Below are 15,545 nucleotides of genomic sequence, written 5' to 3' on the forward strand. Positions count from 1 at the left end.
GGTACTGGGCTCCATATCTTCCAAGCTTTCTTCCTTATTTTCTCAACTTATAGGTAAAGAACTCTTCTCTATGAGAAAAACAGATTACTGTAGTGGACCTGAAGAAAAAGCAATACATACTGGATGTGCACACATACCCCAGACTCCCATGTATTAGTGCAAGTAGCTAAAACCATCAATGTAGCCCTCTGAGGAACACGTTACCAAACTGTTATTAAACAGCATTAAAAAAATAAAGCTCAGTTGGCAAGTTAAGAATTTGTATCCATGCGCATAAAGAAATAAAATTAAACTTTTTGAACGGACTCCTGAGGCACTCGATGGATGGCTCAGAGGCTTTTACAAAACGTGAGTACACAAAATGTAATATAAAAGTGGGTTTATTTCACCTAAACAGATTCATCAGCAAATACATTAAAAATAATAACTCTCAAGCCAACCTCCTCCCCTAAAGCCTGGGGAGAGACTTCAAACTGCATTTACGACATGCTGAAGTGGTAAATGCATCTAGGTGCTGGCAAACCAAGGCAGGATTCATCTCAAGAAATCCTCCTCAAGTACATTCTGCCAAAACTTCCTGCCATTGATAATAAGGGAGGGAGCTCTAACTCAAATACCTCTGCTGATCTCATACCACACTTGCTGCATTTGCAAAAGGCAATATCTTGGTTACTACACCCAAACTATTCAGAGCTTCATACTGAAATTCAGGAAAAAAATGCAGTGTCATTAAATACCAGATCTGCAGTAATTCTCTACGCTTAGTTAGTGAAGACAATATTGTTAATTGAGAAGGAAGATGCTATCAGTGATGAGCTTTTCAAATCTTATTATGTTAAAGTAGTTTTTAAAGTTTTGTTCTTAACTATAAAAAGGCTTTATTAAAAAATTAAATAAAAATTCAATGTAACTCAAGTGCAAGGTATTTGATGTGCAACTGAAGGAAGCTACCCTTGGAAGCCTACCTTTATATAGAGTATCCCTAATCTAAAGTGATTAGTTTATTAAAACTGGTTACCTACCTTCCGTAACTGTTATTCGAGATGTGTTGCTCACGTCCATTCCAAGTAGGTACTGGTGCAGCACGTGCGCGAATGTCAGAAGGTTTTTCCCCTAGTGGTACCCATTGGGTTGGCTTTGGAGCCCCCTGGGATGGCACCTTCATGGTAGTGTACATAGGTCCCTGCCGACCCACCACCTCTTCCAGTTCCTTCTTGCCAGATACTCCAGAGGGGAGGCATGTTGGTTGTGGAATGACCATGAGCAACACATCTCGAAGAACAGTTACGAAAGATAGGTAACCATTTTTTCTTTGTGTGATTCAAGCAGTTTCCCAGAGGAGAGGTCAGAATTCATCAAGTTGCAGACTCTACCAAATGTGGCATCAACCCTAGCCTGTTGTGTAATGGCACAGTAAGACGAAAAGGTATGGACAGACAACCACGTTCCTGCCCTGAAGATATCCTGAATGGGGACCTGCGCCAGGAACACTGCAGATAAAGCTTCTGCTCTAGTGGAGTGCGCCACCAATGCTGGGGCTGAAATCTTTGCCAGGTCATAGCACATTCTGATGCAGACCGTGATTCAAGAAGAAATTTGTTGGGATGAGAGAGGAAGCCCTTTCATCCTTTCAGCAACAGCGTTGAAGAGTTGCATCGACTTTCAAAACGGCTTTGTACACTCAATGTAAAAAGCCAGTACTTGTCTAACATTCAGAGCATACGCTCCCTGTCATTGGCATGTAGGTTCGGGAAGAACACTGGCAGGAAAATGTGCTGATTTGCATGGAACTGCAAAACTTCTTTGGGGAGAAAGGCCAGGTGGGGACACAAGTGCACCTTGTCCTTACAGAATCTCTATAAGGGGTCTCAGAAGTTAACGCTTTGAGCTCAGACATCTTTCTGGCTGAAGTTATGGCCACAAGGAAAGCCACCTTCCAAGAGAGAGCGAGAGCAAAGAGTAGGCTGCTAGAGGCTCAAAGGAGGGGTCTCAGGAGCCTGGAGAGGACCAAGCTGAGGTCCCATGGGGGGGGAGGAGGGGGAATCCGTCACCGCACCTGTGGATAGAGTCTGTCTAGCTCCTTAAGGAAGCATCCAACTACAGGGATAGCAAATACTGACTGACCCGCGCACTTGGATGGAAAGCGGAAATAGCTGCCAGGTGCACCTTAATTGATGAGACCGCCAGCCCTGGTTGTTTTAAGTAAAGTAAATAGCCCAGTATAAAGGGGATTGAGGATTGGAGTGGAGCAAGTACCCATCTGCGAGGACCAAAGAGAGAACAGCTTCCACTTGGCCAGGTAAGTGGCGTGAATGGAGGGTTTTCTACTGCTCAGAAGAACCTCTCTAACCAAGTCGGAGCACTGAAACGCTAACAAGTTCAGCCATGGAGTTTCCATGTTGTAAGGTGGAGAGATTCTAGACTGGGATGCTGGAGGCAGCCATGGTCCTGTGTGATGAGGTTCGGAATCATAGGTATGTCCAACGAGAGGTCTAACAGCATGGAGAACTAGTGTTGGTGGGGCCATGCTGGTGCTATGAGAATAAGCGGTGTCTTGTCTTGCCAGACCTTGAGGAGGACTTTGTGGATGAGAGGGAAGGGTGAGAACATATACAGAAGTCTTCCCACCCACAAGAGGAGAAAGGTGACCAAGATGGAGCCAGGGCTGTGGTTCAAGAAGGAGCAGATCTCCTGGCACTTCCTGCTGCTTCATGTCGCAAGCAGATCGATCTGGGGAGAACATCATCTCTGGAAGATATTGCTGGCAACGTTCGGGTGGAGAGACCATTCGTGGCCATGAAAGGACCTGCTGAGGCGATCGGCTAGTTTGTTTGTGAGCCCAGCAGGTATGACACCTCTAACTATATGGAGTGGGAAATGCAGAAGTCACACAGTTTGAGGGCTTCCTGGGACAGGGAAAGGAGTGAGCACCACCTTCTTTGTTTATATAGAACACTACTGTGGTATTGTCCATCAGCACAAACATTTGCCCTGAAGACAGGCCTGAAACATCTAGCAAGCTAGATGCACCACTTGTAGCTCTCCGACATTGATGTGTAGAGATAGTTCTGCCTGGGACCATAGACCTTGAGTTCTGATGTCGCCCAAGTGCGCCCTCCATCCCACCACTGACGCATCTGTGACTAGTGACAGCAACAGCTGTGGTTTGTAGAAAGGGGTGACGGGCATGAGTGAGTATGAGTGTGTGACTCCCGCAAAGACTATCTGCAGCTGTAGCCACCACCAGAGGGACTGTAGGACCCAAGGAGGGAGTGTGACCAGCCTGTCCAGAGCATGTTAACTGGGCCTGTACACCTGAGCCAGCCATGACTGGAGAGGGTAGAGCCTCAGACTCGCGTGCTGCACTATGTACGTGCAAGCCGCCACATGACGCAGAAATCTTAGGCAATTCCTGGCTGTCATGCTTGGGAACCGATGGAGACCTTCAATGAGGGCTCTTAGGGTCAGAAATCGAGACTTGGACAGGGACGCCCTGGCTTGGGTGGAGTCCAAGACAGAGAATAGAATTAATTGGGGACTAGTGGGGATCAGGGTCGATTTCGTCAAGTTGAGGATGAGACAGTCTGAGGAAAGTTGCCTGCACCAGTTTCATGTGTTCCTCCACCTGGTCTTGAGATCTACCCTTGATGAACCAGCCATCCAGGTATGAGAAGATTTGCACCTGGTGCCTGCAAAGAAAGGCCACCATGACCACCATCCATGTGGTGAACATCCAAGGGGTCGCCGATAGTCCAAATGGGAGGATCGTGAACTGATAGTGCTGGCCTCTGACCACAAATCACAGAAAATCCCATTGTCTGCAGGATGGGATTATGGAGACGTGGAATTATGCATCTTTCAAGTCGAGAGTGGCTCCAGATCCAAGGAGGGAACGATGGAAGCCAGGGAGACCATGCCGAACTTCAGTTTCTTCATAAATCTGCTGAGATTTTGCAGGTCTAGAATAGACCTGAGCCCACCTTTGGCCCTGGGGATTAGAAAATAACGTGATTAGAACCCCCTGCCCCTGAACTCCAGAGGAACCTCCTCTACAATCCTGAGTAGAAGGAGCAATTGCACCTCCTGCATAGGGAGTTGCTTGTGAGAAGAGTCTCTGAAGAAGGACAGGGAAGGTGGGTGGGTGGGTGGGAGGGAACAGAATTGGAGAGAGTATGCCAGTTCCACCATGCTCAGGACCCAGCTGTCTGAGGTAATTTGAGACAACTCACAGTAGAAATGAGACAGACTGTTCACAGAGGAAGGGAAAAGATCTGGGGACTGAGTTGGTGCTCCGTCGTCGAGCATACCTTCAAAAGTCTGGCTTTGTGCCTGACTGCTGTTTAGCCAAGCCATTTGGCCGGAGAAGGATTGCGATGGCCGCCTCCTGTTACTTCTGCCCCACTTCCTACTAAAATCCCATCTAGGAAGGGCAGAGTAGAATCACAGGACAGTCTGGGCGTTTAAACGGCTTTCTTTGAGTGGTCAGTGTGTGAATCCCCAGGGATTTAAGGGTCACTCACGAGTCCTTAACGCTATGCAGCCTTGAGTCCATCCACTCTGCGAACAGGCCCAAGCAGTTGAAGGGCAGGTCCTGGATTGTATTTTGGACCTCTTGCGGGAGCCCAGAAACCTGGAGTCAAGAGCTGCGCCTCATAGTCATGGCTACCCGCACTATTGCCATGGCAAAGTCAGTGGGGTCCAGGGTGGCCTGGAGAGAGGTCCTGGCCACCATCTTGCCCTCCTCCAGGATCGCTGTGAATTCAGAGCACAAGTCCTCCAGCTGCAATTCCTGGAACTTCGCCGAAGGAATTGTAAGCATGGCAGCTTAGGACCGCATGCTGGTTAGCTATTCAAAGCTGGAGACCTCCAGGAGTATACTTTTCAACTGAAGAGATCCAGCTTCTAGGCTTCCTTTGATTTAGGCGTGGGCCCCGGTTGCCCCTGCCACTTCTTATGGCTAGCTGCCTCCACCACCAGGGTTCCAGGCTGGGGGTGGGTAAAGAGGTGCTTGTCCCCTTTGGACAGCACCAAGTATCTCCGCTCTACCCCCTTGGCTGTTGGTAGGATAGAAGCAAGAGCATGCAATAACACCTTGGCAGTGTTTTGGATAGTTTTAATGAGGGGTAAAGCTACCCTAAATGCCCCAGGGTCCAAAATATCCAGCACTGGGTCCATGACGACCTCTACCTGCAGATTAAGGTTTTGGGTAGCCCGCTTAAGAAGGTTCTGATAGGCCCCAATGTCCATAGCAGGCAAGATGGTGGATTGAGAAAGAGGAAGACCCTTTTGGTGGCACAGGATCTCCCTGACCCTCCGGCATGCAGGGAGGCTGCCTGGGTGTCGGCCCCTTGTGTTACCCAGGTGGCTGCTGTGGTACTCAGTGCCATGGCGGCTACACTGCCAGCGCTCATGCCAGTGCCCTATGTTGCCAGTTCGCTGGCCTGAGCCTGTGTGTCCTGACCACAAGGGGGTTCTCTGGGGACCAAGGAGGCTGATGGAGGTGCACAGACCTCTGATGCCACCAACATGGCCCCATACCCCGGCACTTGGCCCTGGTGATAGGTTTATGGTGTCCAAAAGGGCCACTGAGTCGGCCCCTGTCACTGAGGGGGGTCAGGACATTGTGGACACTGATTGCCCTTCATCTCGCCTGGCGCAGCACTGGGAGTGGTACTGGCTCCGGCGAGAGACACTAAATCCGAAGAAAAGTCCAAGCCCATCCATGGCGGAGTGGACCCAAATGGTGCTGGGGAATGATGCCATATTATAGTGGGCTTGCCCCTGTGGCAGACAAGCAGCGGTGCTGCTCTTGGTGCTGATACACGGGCCAATGGGATAGGAGACTGTGCAATCATATCCCCTGCTGCCTCGAACGTGTCCTGCATGGAAGTCCCCGATCCTCCTCCAGTTCCCCTTGCACCAGAGTCCACCAGGACCAAACTGATGGACGTCCTCACGAGGCTGGAGTCTATGGTGTTGGCATAGGAAGGCCCAAGGCCGAGTGTCCTGACATGGGACACACCCAACTAGTGCCAGCATGCTCTGAATGCTTGGTATGGGAGTGCCCCCTATCAGCCCTTTTGTTCTTTTGCGGCATCGGTAACTGCGAGCAGTGCCACACACTGGAGCTGGTTATCAGTGTCAGGGAATGGCGGTGTCGGGGCTCCTTAGATGAGTACTTCCTCAGCACTGAAGCCTCCTGCACAAAGGCCAGGGCACTGCATACTGAAGTTCCCAGGGCTGGATTCAACACCGCCTCGGGGCAAAGGGCTGACTCCATGAGGAGGACTTTCAGCCGAGAGCACCACTCCTTTTTAGTTCTGGAGGTAAAGCCCCTGCAGATTTTGCATCTGATGGACTGGTGACTTTCACCCACGCAATTGAGACAAGAATTGTGTGGGTCCCCTTTGGCCATGGCTTTAAGGCATGACTCGCATAACTCAAGGCCCTGAGACCGAGGCATGCCCTGGTCTAGTGGAAAGGGTTATGGGGGGGAACCCCAAATGGTGTTTAGAATATGTTAGTTTTACAACTAAAGCTATATAACTATTTACAGATAGACAAGAAAGAAGACTACTAGGGAAGCACTTTCAAACTCAAGACAGCTCTTCACTGGCGGTCAGAAGGAACTGAAGAGACGGAAGTTCAGCAGGTCAGGGGGCTCCACAGCTGACCCGACGGGTACTGCTAGGGGAAAAACCTTCCGACGATCATGCACATGACGTACACACACCTACTTGGAATTTATATGAGCAATCACTCAAAGAAACTCTTTTATAACAGTAATAATTTTATAGATAAAGATATTTTCTCCATGAACACATAAGACCATACAGCAAGTTAGAAAGGTTACTGGCAGCAGGTTACATCTAAGACTTAAGTTCACTTAGGGACAGAACAAAAAGGCCTAACTTCTCACTTATCATCCCGGCTAACGCTGTTTTGTTGTTACGTCCCTGATCTATTACAGAACATACTCATTTAAAGTTGCACAACATTTCCTTATAATGTTTGGTCGTGGGGACTTAGAACCAGGGTGGGCCAGCAGCCCTCTCATCAGCTCCCCTCCAGCCGACCCCGTGCCTCCTACCCCCTCGGTGACCCTGCGGATCAGCAACACCCAGCTACTTCCCGCCCACAGCAACCAGCTGTTTCACGGGTACTGAGGAGGCTCTTGGGCAGAAGGGGGAGGAGCAAGGATGCGATGCACAGCCTCCTTCCTCCCACCTGAATGGCCACGAAACAGCTGCTTGGTGCGGGCGGGCGGGAGAGGGGAGGCTGCACACCATATCCTCACTCCTTCCCCCTACCCCCCACAGAGCCCCCTGATTACAAAACAGCTGATTGCTGTGGGGAGGAGCGAGGATGAACTCAGGTTAGGGGGACAGGCCTGGGGCAGAGGCAGGGCTCGAGCACCTCCCACCACCCCGGCACTTTGTAAAGTCGGCGCCCGTGCAACCGTGCATCCAGAAATCATTTCTTGCCAGTACTCATGGAGTGACACGGGAGGGGCACATGACCTCTCCACATGACCCTCCATGTGACTCTCTCCATGCTGCCCCACCCGCCAAGTGAAGGGAAATCTGTTTTCACTGTGAAAGATGGAGTTTGGAGTCATATGGGCAAGTTACTTGTCCATCAATCCCACCCATATTCTAGTTAGAACGTTCACAGGAAAAGTTTTAAGTGTAGACAGGCATTTTCCACGGTCCACTGTGAGCTAAGTGTTCCTTAATGGGCCATTCAGCTTGACTTGTCTCTTCACATACTGATTAAATACCTTATGGGCATTACCACAGGAGCAAACATATAGTAAACATTGCTAATATTCATAAGTTTAGATATCAAGATGATATATGATTATGTTATTTCTATGCATAAGTACCAGTTATTTCATGTACATGACTATTCCCAAAAGAGATTCTGAAAAAAAAAAATCACACCACATACCTGAGATCCTATGTGCTAGCACCACGCTACACTGTAGTTTTGTTATCTGTTATGTAAGAATAGAGATGGAGCCAGTGACATGACTCTGTTTGGCCTAAAAGGACAAGGTTCTCTCTAATCTGTTCAGGTGTGACAGAGCCTTTAGTCAGTGAGGGCATAGGGGCACACATTCAGGCTAATGGGCTTCAGCGTTCCATTGCAGTTAACTTCTTAATGTTCAGAAAGCTGGTATGTACTGAGGTGGTTTAAAGCATAGCACAATTTTTTAGGTTTCCAAATCTGCGAACCTCTGCCTCGGGAATTTTATTTATTCATTTATTTGCGGGAGCACTGGTCATAATGTGGGAGAGTATCCTCTCCACTCTTTGCTCATGAGGTTATGCATCTGTCTTGTAGCACTCTTCTGAACACCAGCTGGAAGGAATTTGTTTTTAGTAAATGTGGGGACTGATTCTTTTCTCTTGGAAGGCATGTAATTTTTTCAGGTACACACTGATTAACACAGAAAACAATTGGGGCTGTTAATTTTCTATGGAATTTGAAGAAAGTTTAAGTTCAACTATATTTTCCAGTACAGTGATGAAATGGGTGTTTGTATATACAATCATCAACACGCTTAACTACTCACCTTTCCCCCAAATATGTAGTATTTCAGTCTGTTTATATGGAATATGTGATTTGGGTGAGGAGTCATTTGAGCATACATATGACTTATTAAAAGATATATTTTAAGTAGAACTGTATCCTAAACTGCATTATGGTATTGTACCCAAACACTGCATTCAATGGGAGATTCAACTTCCTCTATAGGAACAGAGCAGACTCCTGAAACTCTTACCACAAAAATGGTCCACAGTCATGCAAATAGTCCCATTGTCTTCAATGGGACTGATCAAATGATTAAGGGTTTACAGGATTAGGTTCCAAGTTAGTAAATTGTTCTGGATGAAACAGATCAGAAGGAGCTTCATTCGAATAAAGGTAGGCAGATATGTGATATGTTTTAGTTCCATTGCTAAGATCAGGACCATATTTTCTGAAAAGTTCTTTGCAGATTCCTGAGGCAGCTGCTTTAAGGCCGCCAGTGTCCGGCATTAGAATCTTCACTTGTAGTTCTCTCACCCACAAAGCTGGGAAATGAGGCATTTGTTTTCTTTGTTTTGCTGCTCCAGTTCCACTTAACAGAATGCATGTTAGACGAGTTTGGCTCCAAAGAAGAATTCTATGTACACTGGAGACAACACCTGATTCCCTTCAGGCAGCAGAACTAGGCTGACATGAGAACCCAAACATGCTCTGGTCAGTGCAAGCAGAGGCATTCCTCTAAAGATTTGGACTTGACGTGATGCAGTATGAATGTCATGGATAATTCAGTCCAATGGTGAGAAACAGAATCAAAAACACTGTTTAAACACCTTCTGTACCCCCCACCCCTCCCCTCCTAAAGACTCCTGACAAACTTAAAAGCACAATACATATGCTAACAAACTTAAACAAAGCCTTTGTTTAAGTTTGTTAGCATATATTGTGCTTTTAAAGCCATATAAAGAATGAATGCCCTCCCTAGCTGCAAGCACAGCCCCACCTCACCCCTCCAGAGCTAGGGGCTAGCCCCAAGTCTTTCCGGTATCCTGTACATGCTAAAAACCTCTTGCCAGTATTGCATACTGGAGGGTACCACCCTACTTGCATTACTGTATGCACTCCAGAGGGATAGCATGGGTTCATCATCCTGTTGAGTTTCGCCAGGGAAGTGTTTGCAGCCTCTGTCATGTGTCTATTGTGTCTCCTCCCTCAGTGCTGCCTTGCAGAGTGTGAGGCTACACTAACAACAACAACAACAACAACATGTTTACCCTTGAGGGCTCAGCAGAGTGCTAGTTCATCATTTAGTAGCAAGGCATTCGCTGGGAAATATCCCACCTGATATCAATACGGTTGCTTTAGGAGAAGCTCAGGAAGCTTGTGAGCAGGACCCCAGACAATCCTCTGATTAGTGACTGCAGGAAGATTTGGGAAAAGGGGAGCTGCTAACGTGCATGAACAAGAAACAGAAAGGGCTCAAGGAGCTGAGATAGGACATTGCTCCAGTGGCCCTGTGCAAGTCTGTTTTAAATGTAATAGTGGAGGGCTATGTATCGCTCTTCAAGAGGATCGGGCGGAAACTACTATACCAACAGACACTATACTAGGTTATAGTAAATGCCCATTGTTGTTTACATTGTGTCTGTACAAGTAGAATATTCCCTGAACATTTCTAGCTCGTTGTGATTGTACAGTATCACTCAGCATCATGAGTCAAAAACGCTCAGTAAGTGATAGAGGAGTGCCTAGCAGGAGCAGTACCACTAGCAATAAGAAAACCAGGAAAACCATTAGCTTGTGTACTAAATCAGACATTAAGGCGTTTTGATGCAGGCGAGTGTGTGGTAGACATTGGCATCGCTCTGGTCTTACTCCGACCACCCCGTGAGAACATAATGCCAACAAGATCAGGGCTAGTGCTCAGCGTCTTCTCTAAGTGTGGATAGAGGACCAAGACTAGCAGAAGTTGCCTCTAAGTTTGCTAGTGATACAAGCTAAGGCAAAAAGTTTGTATGACAATTTGAAGAGACACCACAGTGAAGGATCACAGCCAGAGACGTTCACAGCAAGTCGGGGATGGTTTGATAGGTTCAAGAGGCACTTCCCACCTCCATAACATCAAGATGTCTGGTGAAGTGGCTAATGCAGATACTGCAACAGCTAAAAAATTCCCCAACTATCATAAGAAAATAATTGAGTAAGGTGGCTGTTCACCTAAGCAAGTCTTCAATGTTGATGAAATGGGCCTCTACTGGAAGAGGATGCCTAAACGGACTTTACATTTCCCAAGAGAAGACAGTGACTGGATTTAAAGCAGCTAATGACTGCCTAACCTTGCTTTTTGGTGGTAATGCTACCAGAGACATGAGGATGAAACCGCTGACAGTGTACCAATCCAAAACACCATGAGCTCTCAAGGGATTTTCAAAGGAAAATCTTCTGGTCATTTGGACATCCAATAAGAAGGCATGGATAACTGTAGCTATTTTTTTTCAGAATGGCTGACTATGCTGCCGTCCCTACATGGAAGTAATACTGTGCCAAGGAAAGTCTTGATTTCAAGATTTTATTACTTATTGATGATGCACCGACTCATCCAATCAACCTGGATGACCTGTGTGAAAACATTAAAGTTGTCTTTCTGCCACTTACCACCACATCACTTATCCAACCAATGAATCAAGGCGCCATTGCTGCATTTACAGGGTATTACTTACGCTGTACTTTTGACCAGTTCAGAGGCACCGATGGGGAAGGAAAGCCTACAATTTGGGGATTTTGGCATGACTACAACATCCACAAGTGCATCAATAACACTGGTGAGTCCTGGACTGAAATTACTCAGGCATGCATGAGCGGTGTGTGAGGAAAGCTGTGGCCTGAATGTGTCAATGACTTTAAAGGATTTAAAGATGTTGTCCCCACGATGCAGAAAGATAAACTCGGCTTGGCCATGAAAGTGGGTTTTGATGAGGTGGAAGAAGCTGACATTACACAGCTTATGCAATCACATGGAGAAGAGCTAACTGATGAAGATCTGATGAAACTAGAGGTGATGAGAGCAATGGAAGAAAAGGTCCAAGTAGTAAAAAGAGAACCAACCCATTGAAATTTGACTGCCAAACATCTTTCTGAAGCTTTCCAAATGACTAAAGCTGCTGGCTTGCAAATCCTTAGTGATGATGATCCTAATAGGGAGTGCAGCTCCAAAGTGGTTAGGGGAATTGGTCATGTAATGAATTGCTATAAAGAAATTTAGTGGGGAAGGGAGAGAAAGCAGAACAATCTCTAGATGTGCTTTTTCAAGTTGGAAAAGTTTAGCAAGAACAGCAAGAGGAGCAGCCGGATGATCCACCCTCTTACTACACCACCTCAACCAAGTTTCACAATCATCATTGCTGAGTATGGTATTTAATTGTTTGTTTAAAATTGTTTAAAAATTATATTGTATATGTCTTGTCTGGCAAAAAAATTTCCCTGGAACCTAACCCCCACATTTACATTAATTCTTATGGAGATATTGGATTCACTTCACATCGTTTCACTTAAAGTCACATTTTTCAAGAACATAGCTACAAAGTTAAGCGAGGAGTTACTGTATAATCAATTTGCAAAAGCAGCAAAGAATCGTGTGGCACCTTACAGACTAACAGAGGTTTTGGAGCATGAGCTTTCGTAGGTGAATACCTACTTCATCAGATGCATGCATCTGAAGTAGGTATTCACCTACGAAAGCTCATGCTCCAAAACCTCTGTTAGTCTGTAAGGTGCCACAGGATTCTTTGCTACTTTTACAGATCCAGACTAACACAGCTACCCCTCTGATACATGGCAGTCACTTTAAAAAAACCCATAACTTAGTTGTAGGAGTACTACAGTACCCAGAAACATATAGTACAGTATCTTGCCTATACAGTGCCTGATTCAGGTCATATTATTAGTACCTCTTTCAAGCACTAGCATCACACAAGTTTTGTTTGTTTCTAAAAAAGCCGCACTTGTGGCAACCTGTCAAATATACAAAGCAATTCAAATACAAGACTCTAAAATGAACCGTTGCAAACTACTCAGCATAATATTAAAAACATTCACAGTATTCCTGAATTGCTAGTTTTACAGATTATGGAACTACATCTAGGTACCATGTATTTAACTGAGGCCTTAAACAGGTCACGCTGCATCTCATAGCTGTGCAATCCTAACTCGTGCATGTTTGAAACATTAGGCTTCCTAATACAAGAAGCTATAGTTCCAGTTACAAGGGAGATCAGAACTATATTTTACAAAAGGCCCAAAGCTGAACTTTAAAGATGCAAAGAAACAATTATGTCGTAAAGAAACCACCACCACCAATATATGAGGCTTTCAAAAAAAGCCTTTACATTAATAACTTTCAGGAAAAAAGCATAGACAGTTTCTCAGAGCTAGCAGAGTAACATTAATAAAGGGTTGTACATTTTGTTGCTTCTGTAGGAACAATGCTTTGCACATACGAGAGGCTCCCAGAATCCCTCCATTCTCTCATACAACTTCCCCTTGTTATTGTTACACATCCAAAACAGAGGCCAGGTCTCAGAAGTGCTTTGCTGGTAATGGCAAACTGTTGCTAGTGTAGCTATACCAGGTCAGAAAAACCACACCTCACCACACTCCTGAGCAAGATAACTACTATGCTGGCATACATTTGTAGTGCAGACCTGACCAATCAGAGAAATGCCATCGAGGATAGAGACTTGCTTAGCATGGCCACCAAGAGACAAAAAAGGAGACCCTGACCAATTTACAGTGCAAGTTTGAAGACTGACCAATTAGTTAGAGAAGTTTGAAGACTGACTTGATGAAACTGGTGCAAACTCATACAAGTTTAAAACTGACAAGCTAAACCAATAACAGTTTTAAAACTGATAAGTGTGACCACACTTGGGGTTTGCACCAGTTTAACCGTGACCTGGTCTAACACTATTTTACCAGCATAACTATATTGTGTGATACAGCATGGCCAGAAGGCAGGAGGAGAGGGCAAGAAGGGATCCTTATTCCCTGTAGAGGGAAGAAAGTTTACTATAGATTAATTAAAGCACCTGAAGCCAATTAGCACCTGAAATCAGTCACCTGATAACAACCTCTGCTTCAATCAGACAGGGAAGGAGTTGGAGCAGAAAGGATTGGTGTTGGAGCAGAAAACAGTTTGAAGAGAAGCAGAGGAAAGTTTGGAGAGGTGCTGCAGTGGGCTAAGAAGTCCAAGACCCTAGGTAAAGGGGCACCTGGCTTGTGCACAGGGAGGGCAGGAAGCCCGCCCCCCTGCCCCCCCAGGCTGAAGGGCAGGATAGGGAAGTAGCCCAGGGGAAGGAACCATCAGTTCAAGTGGTTTACCACTATGACCAGAGCCCCTTGGCTGGGACCTGGAGTAGAGGACCGGCCCAGGTCCCTTCCTCTCCACTCCCCTCCTCTAGGACACTAGTGGGGCAATTAATATTCCAATTCAGGGGCAAGAAATGGCACCCTGACCCCCCCCCAGAAGAGAAAACGCGAGACCCATCATAAATAGTGCTGGCAATTTGCCACAATTGGTAGAGGGATTTTTTTAAAATTAAAATAATTTTACACCAGCAGAACTCCCCTAATGTAGATGTAATTAATACTGACCTATCTTATTTCAGTTTAATAAAGTGAAATAAGCTATACCAACTTAATTTAATCTACACTAGCTATACTAATAGAACTGCATCTGCAACAGAGTTTTTGCTGCTTTAACTATATTGGCATAGTTAAACCAGTAGAATTCAAGTGTAGACAAGGCCTAACTGGTTTATAAACAATTAAAATGACCACAAACTGTTTAGGCCAACCTTTTAAAAGGCAATTTAAAACACAAGGGTCTGAGTTAAATGGATGTTAAAAACAAACTGGGAGAAGAGAGGTCTTGAGAGAGATTAGTCACTCTCGAAATTTCTATTTAAACACAGGAGTTTACACCAGTGCCACCATATACATTTAACTTCATGTGGTTTAAACTAAACTAGCGTAACCCACGGGTTCTAAGAGTTCACCCATGCCAACCACTATAACAAGTCATAGTTTTACTTACATTTAATACTTCTTGCCTGGGTTGTGGAGGTTCTATACAAGTCAGCAGCCTGAGCAATAAGTCCATAATAGCAGAGGTCCCTATGTGCTTTATAATGAGGTCTACAAAATCATGTTTTTTCTTTAAGAAATCCACAATCTAGAAGAAATAATGAAAAAACAAAGTTTACATTTTGCTGCAAGTACTTTTTCTTTATTCCCCTAGCAAATTAGTATTTCAAATATGTTCTGTTTCACAAGTTTTGAGAGTGGTGAAGACAGGAGAAGAGATTTCTGAACAAAATGTTCAGCCATCTAGAGTGGGCAACCCAAAATTAGGCAGACTTTAAAACACTGCTTTTAAACTGAATAAGAACAGTTTAAAGCACTTCAAGCAGATCTTTAGTTATGTTATTAACACCTTATTTCTCCTTTTTTCATTTAGTCATTTACTTGTTGCATTTCATTTAGCTTGGACAATGAAAACCAAGCCTATTCCACTTTCAGATTCTTAGTGCTGCATTATTTGGATTTTAAAAACTGAAGGGGTTTATTTAAAATCTTTTCATTGGAACTGCAAAGTTTGAAAACATTTCTTATATTTATTTGGCTTATCTACAAAATTTAAGAAGTTGTGTATGACAAATAGAAATGTGGGCCAAAGAGATTTTTTTTGGCAGTGCGAGTCAAATAAGTAGATTTCTTTAGAGTCTTCCCAGAGCAATAATTTGAATAAGAATACTGTAAATCTCACTTGGCACACTCAGTGGAAACACACAAATTAAGTTATCATGACTATTAGAAGATTATGGGAATCCTTGATGCTGAGGATAGTTTCTAAAGCAATTCATAAAATTAAAGCAAGCATTGAAACGCTAAAGCATTTAAAATATTAAGGGAAGCAGCATGAACAGAACTGCATTGTGAGAGTACTTTGTAACAGA

At 45.1% G+C, this 15,545-nt stretch overlaps 1 protein-coding gene across 6 annotated transcripts in view; it reads right to left on the reverse strand.

Annotated features, from left to right (window-relative positions):
• LOC127051025 (serine/threonine-protein phosphatase 6 regulatory subunit 3) overlaps positions 1 to 15,545 on the reverse strand; it is a 196,870-nt gene that overhangs the window by 61,459 nt on the left and 119,866 nt on the right. The window lies entirely within an intron of this gene.

Source organism: Gopherus flavomarginatus, chromosome 5 (assembly GCF_025201925.1).
Source record: "Gopherus flavomarginatus isolate rGopFla2 chromosome 5, rGopFla2.mat.asm, whole genome shotgun sequence".
Taxonomy (NCBI): domain Eukaryota; kingdom Metazoa; phylum Chordata; order Testudines; family Testudinidae; genus Gopherus; species Gopherus flavomarginatus.